General features: G+C 38.5%; 1 non-coding gene across 1 annotated transcript; it reads right to left on the reverse strand.

Annotated features, from left to right (window-relative positions):
• Window positions 1-5874: 5874 nt before the first annotated feature.
• On the reverse strand, window positions 5875-5981 carry LOC141603294 (small nucleolar RNA R71). Its single transcript, XR_012525180.1, has one exon. It is a non-coding gene; the product is annotated as a small nucleolar RNA R71 (small nucleolar RNA).
• Between the last annotated feature and the right edge of the window lie 464 nt (window positions 5982-6445).

Genomic DNA, 6445 nt, shown 5'->3' on the forward strand with positions numbered 1-6445 from the left:
TGTATTTATGACTTTGTTTTAAATTATTAAGCTCATTAACCCATATAGGCATATATCATACGGGCTTTCAAACTAGTGACTACTATTAAGAGGGTAATTATCTCGACATTGGTAGAATATGATAGGATGTTAACTCGTCTTTCAATCTACTACGCCACATCTTTTGGGCTTTATACTCTCACAAACAATATTACTCTTTTCTTGTAGGAAATATATTACGAAGTATACAAGTCTACGACTATACAATTATAATTACTCGGGGTTTTAATAACTCTTATTGGTCTAGTTCTTTAATTTATTCCAATTTCCAAAATGACTAAATTAAGGACTCCAACTTAAGATAAATCCATTAAGATTATGTCTCAGGTCCCTAGCTAGTACGGATCAATGTCCAGTAAGGATGAAGAATGGAATATTGACACAATTTTACGCTACAAGATCAGTGTGCATGACTCGTGTGTTCCTACGAGATTTCTACATACTCTCAATTTACTCCTCTATGCTTTGACCTTTGACTTTGTTACGGGATTCCATCTTAAGCAACATCCAGTGAGATCATGGTTTTGGTTTTTCGGTGTTACTGAATTCAATATCATGTACTCCGTAGTATATTATTCACTGAAATCCCATAATATATACAACAAATTAACAAAAATAAATATACTTTGGACAGCACGGTGTTGGTGTTGAAAGACGGCGACGGGTTGAGCGACGACAAAAGGAGCAACGATGACGGGAAGAAGGAGCAGCGACGACGGGAAGGAGCAGCAACGATGACGGGAAGGAGCAGCAGCGACGACAGGACGATAGTAGATAATATTAGGGTTTATTTGGTGATTATCAGGGACACGATAACGCAAAGACATGATGGTGATGGTGGTGGTGGAATGACAGTAGCACGGTGGTGATGGTGGTGGTAATCGGTGGAGGAAGAGTAATGGTTTGGTGATCGGTGGAGTAATTTGGAATTAAAAGGGTTATGATTAATTTGATATACGTAATAGGCAAGTGATCTTGTGTGAATAGCTGCTGGGTTTTTTTTTTAATGAATCATTTGCGTCGGTTCTGAGTAGAATTGATGCAAAAACAAAATATCAAATAAGTCGGTTCAGGAAAATAACTGATGTATTTAATCAAATACATCGGTTTCTTAAATAACCGACGCATTATATACGTCAGTTCCTTAAAATAAGCGACACATTAGGCGTTACTATAGGGTGAAAATACATTCCCGCCAAAATTTAGTACTTTTTGCGTCATTTTTGTTAGAAACCACGTAATCGTGGTGACGCAATAGAAGATTTTTGTACTAGTGCATGTCAGTATATCTATCTGTCACTGACACAACAGTAAGTGCAGTCCTGTTAAAGGAACAAGAAGACCAGCAACATCCTGTCTATTTTGTAAGTAAAAGCCTGTTAGATGCTGAAATGAGGTATTTGTACTAAGCCGCGTCCTTATTTCGAGTGTCACCCTATTATTGTCAGGACCAACTTACCCATAAAATCTGTCCTGCGCAAGCTTGAATTATCGGGTAGGATGACCAAATGGTCAGTCCAACTCAGTACATATGATATTACCTTTGAACCCAGGACAACGATTAAATCACAGGCCTTAGCAGACTTCGTGGTTGATTTCAGCCCTAACCTAGAATCTGACCTGGAAAAAAGAAGTCAACCTGTTAGAAAATAAAACCCCAGACCAAGAATGGACTTTGTTCATAGATGGAGCATCAAATGCTAGGGGGACAGGGTTAGGAATAGTGCTAAAATCGCCACAGGGGGACATGATAGCTCAGGTTGTAAGCTGTGAGTTCAAAGCCACCATTAATGAAGCAGAATATGAAGCCCTGCTAGCAGGCCTAAAGGTATGTCTAAACCTCGGTTTTCAAAACATAAAGGTAAAAACAGATTCACTTTAATTGCTAATCAAATAAAGGGAACTTATACGGCAAAGGATGCAAAAATGATTTCATATTTAGAATATGCAAAAAATCTTACCGCTAAGTTTGCTTTGTTTGACATAGATCAAATATCAAGAGACCTGAATACCCAGGCTGATGCTTTGGCCAGCCTAGGTTCAAATTTTACCCCCCCAGTTTTTGATAAAATACCGATTGTTCATTTATTAGAGACATGTATTATTAAACTGAACAAGTCAACCCTGTCAATTAAGATAATAATTCTTGGACCAAACCTTATTATGATTGGTTCCTCCAAGGAATATTACCTCAGGGCAGGCATGAAGCAAGGGCTTTTAGAATTACAGCTTCAACATATTCTATTACAAATAACACTCTATTTAAGAGATCGCAGGATGGACCATATTTTAGATGCTTAATGCCTAATGAAGCTAAGCAAGTACTCCAAGAAATACATGATGGACATTGTGGCAACCATAAGGGAGGAAAGAGCCTGGGAAGTAAAGTACTCAGGACAGGCTACTATTGGCCAACACTGAGGGCTGATTGCTTGGAATATTGTTCAAAATGTGAAGCCTGTCAAATTCATGCACCAATAATACACCAGCCATCTAAACTACTTCACTCAATCTCTGCACTATGGCCGTTCATGAAGTGGGGCATGGATATTGTAGGGAAGCTACATGTAGCTCCGGGACAGAAAGTATTCATGTTAGCCATGACTGACTACTTCTCCAAATGGATCGAGGCTGATTCTTTCAGACAAGTAACTAAAAAGGAAGTGATATCTTTTATCATGACAAATATTATTTGCAGCTATGGAGTCCCATCAGAGATAGTGTGTGATAACGGCACCCAGTTTGTGGGGAGAAAGACTAAAGCATTTTGCCAAGAGTGGAACATCAACCTGGTTACATCCACTCCTGGATATCCAAAAGCTAATGGCCAGGCTGAATCAAGCAACAAGGTAGTCATAAGCTGCTTTAAGAAGAAACTGAAGAGAAGACGAGGCAGATGGGATGAATAGCTTCCATTAGTACTTTGGACATCCATGATAACTCCAAAGACATCAACAGGGCAAACACCCTATTCTTTGGTGTATGGTTGTGAAGCTGTCATCCTTGCAGAAGTCCGGGTGCCAACATCAAGATATAGCCTGAACAATGTTGAAGCTAGCAGCAACCTGATGCAAGACAACCTGGTCCTGGCAGAAGAACTATGAGATACTGCCAAAATCAGGATAGCATCATATCAAAAAGCAGTGGCCAGAACTTACAATAAAAATGTCAGGATTAGAGTCTTCAAGAAAGGAGACCTTGTCCTACGAAAAGTTTTTCCAAATAAGAAAGAAAAATCAGCAGACAAGCTAGCCCCTATATGGGAAGGCCCCTATTTAATTGACTCAATTGTCGGACAAGGAGCATACAGGCTACAAACATTAGAAGGAGAAACGATCCCAAGATCCTGGAATGTAACTCATTTGAAATTGTTCCATATATAATTTCTATTGATATGACCAATATTTGAGCATATTTAGTCCCCGAATTAGCCTCGTTCCTATGCTTTTTAGTGCATATTTAGGTCATTTACTATCTTTAGTCCTTTGTTTTGCATATTCTTTGAGATTTTGTTTCCTTGGTAGGATATGAGTGCAAAACTTGCATTTTCATGGCAAAATAGAGCTAAATTGATCGAATCTAATGACCAAGCATCAAAGTGAAGACAAGACTAGAAGGCCTTTGTAAATAATGTAGTAGATGGGCAATGATGAAGAAGATCCTTACATCTCCGACAAGATCCCTGAATATTGTTAGAAGAAGGAAAGAAGGAAAAAAGCTCGCTGGACTAGAATCCGCTCGTCCCAGCATTAGGACGCTCGTCCAAGAGCTCAACAATCCGAGCGTCCCACCTGCCTGGCCGCTCGTCCACCGCCTGCACAATCCGCACGTCCCGACCTTTTGGACGCTCGGATTGTTCTCCAGTGCAGCCCGACTTCTTCTTGTTCTATTCGGGATGCGCATATTTTCGAAAGACTAGAAAAAGGAGACTCGCATCTTTTTTCGAGAGGAGCATTTCCTCAACTTTTCTGAAGGACTTAATCGTCATTTAAGCCCTTAGTAACCCTAATTTGTGCACCTAATCCCCATTATAAATACCCCATTGTAGTAATTAGATTATCATGTTCTATTTATCAATATTTAGTGTAGTTTATATTATTCTAATCTCTCTTTAATCTTGTAATCAACTTTTAATCAAGTATTAATACAAATATCATTTCCTTAATTTCTCTAATGTTCATCCTTTATTTTGGATAATTGAAGATTATTTAGGTTTATTTGGAGGATTGACAACCTTCCAATCATTCATCAAGTACTTCTATTATTCTTTGGTTATTATTTTGGAATCATCATTAGGTATAATTCTCTTAATCCCTTTTTAATTATTTTTAATCATCTTTACTTATTCATCATGTTTTGCTTTGTTGATATGATTGACAACCTTGTTAACATGTTAAACTTGATAATGAGTGAGTAGTTTCCTTAACTAGGGTTAATGGGGAATTAGTGGAAACCAACATGGGGATTGATTCATGCTTAATCTAATATGCTTTCATAATTAATTTGCTTGCTTGTTGTGATTTCAACTTCTGCACATGTTATGTTTGATGAAATGCGAGCCTATGAATCCTTACATTTTTTACCCATCACTTATCTTTTCAATGAGACTTGTAAGACATAAACCAACTCGAGTCTCATTAGACCATGCATATTGTTGGATAAGGAGGATTAAGTCGACTTGTAGGTGTTGTACAATCTAATTGATTCGGCTCCGGGAACCAAACCTTCCTAGAGATGGTAAGATATACGTTAACTCGATCCCATCACAACAATAATTGCTTGCATCTAGTTGAAAACATGTTTGTATGATCAAATCCCATGAATCCCCTATGAACCCATGACACCCTAGTGCTTTTAATCAATCGTTTACACCTCTTTTTAATCATCTTGCTTGTTTACTTTTATTGTTATTTAGTTTAGTGATCTTCTTATCTCAACCCAAATTATGACACCCTTAGACACCACTACTTGCAATCGAAAATCCTACATCAATACCCGTCCCTTGGGATCCGACCTTTACTTACCTCTTTACTAATAGTAGAATTTTTTGTGAAGATTATAAATATTGTTTTGGTCTAGGTACTCCTAACGACAAGTAACCGAAATCTAAGCTAAGAAAGCGACCGACAAAAATGGCGCCGTTGCCGGGGACGGTGTTAACTTGATTTGATTTGATTTTATTGTTATTAGTTGTGTCTTTGTTTGCCTTGGGGAAGTAAAACTCCTCAAGGTTTGTTCTAATTGTTTTCGAGTTGTTTGATATTTTGCATGTCTAGAAGATCACAAGGTAACTTGTTACCCATTGATCACGAAATTGAAAGGACTTTGACAACCAATAGAAGACTTGCTAGAAACACTTTGAGAGGTATTGGTAAGGTTGTAGATATTCATTCAAATACTCTTGAGTTCATCAACCCTTTTGCAAGAGAAGGTGAGGAGAACCCAACACAAAATCAACCCACAATGCCTAAGTTTTCATCACATTCCGTACCAACCGAGGATAACCTACCCAATGGTACTCCCACACCACAACACTTAACCGGAAATTTTATTGCAAAATCCGCATTTATCCAATTAGTCGAAAGAAGCCAATTTGGGGGGATGCCTAGTGAAGACCCTCATTCTCACATGGAGACTTTTTGTGACTATTGTGATGCGATTTCACAAACCGGAGTGACACAAGTCCAAATTCGATGGGTCTTATTTCCTTTTTCTCTAATTGGTACCGCGAAACAATGGTTAAAGAGCCTTGATAAGGCTACTCTTGGAATTGACTCCTGGAAGAAGTTGGCTCCAGCTTTCTACAAAAAGTTCTACCCTGCGGAAAAGACTAACATGCTAAGAGCCCAAATCACGGGTTTTATGCAAAGGGAAGAAGAGTCTTTGTATGAAGCTTGGGAGCGATTCAAAGGAATTTGTCGCTCATATCCTCATCATGGACTTCGTGAGTGGTTCTTGGTACAACAATTTTGGAATGGTCTTTATAAAGACTCCCGAAACATTCTCAACATGGGATCAAATGGTATGTTCACCGAAGTTGACGATAATCAAACTTGGAACAAGATTGAGGAAATGGCGGTCCATAATTCACAATATAGTCGACCTCGCAAGGCTACTAGAGGAGGAAAGCATGAAGTGGACTCTATTACTCAATTGGGAGCTCAACTTAGTGCTCATATTGATACCATCAACTTGAAGTTTGAAAAGGCTATGGCTAAGCTTGAAGAAGCCTCGAAATTACCAAAGCAATATGTTAATGCCATGGAAGCATCTTCATCGATTCCAAATGGAATATGTAAGAATTGTGCAACTTTGGGACATGACCAAAGTGAATGTAGGGGAACAAGTGAGCAAGTGAATGCTTTTCAAGCATACAAAAGTGGTACCCCTTATTCCAACTATTACA

Source organism: Silene latifolia, chromosome 9, assembly GCF_048544455.1.
Source record: "Silene latifolia isolate original U9 population chromosome 9, ASM4854445v1, whole genome shotgun sequence".
Classification (NCBI taxonomy): domain Eukaryota; kingdom Viridiplantae; phylum Streptophyta; class Magnoliopsida; order Caryophyllales; family Caryophyllaceae; genus Silene; species Silene latifolia.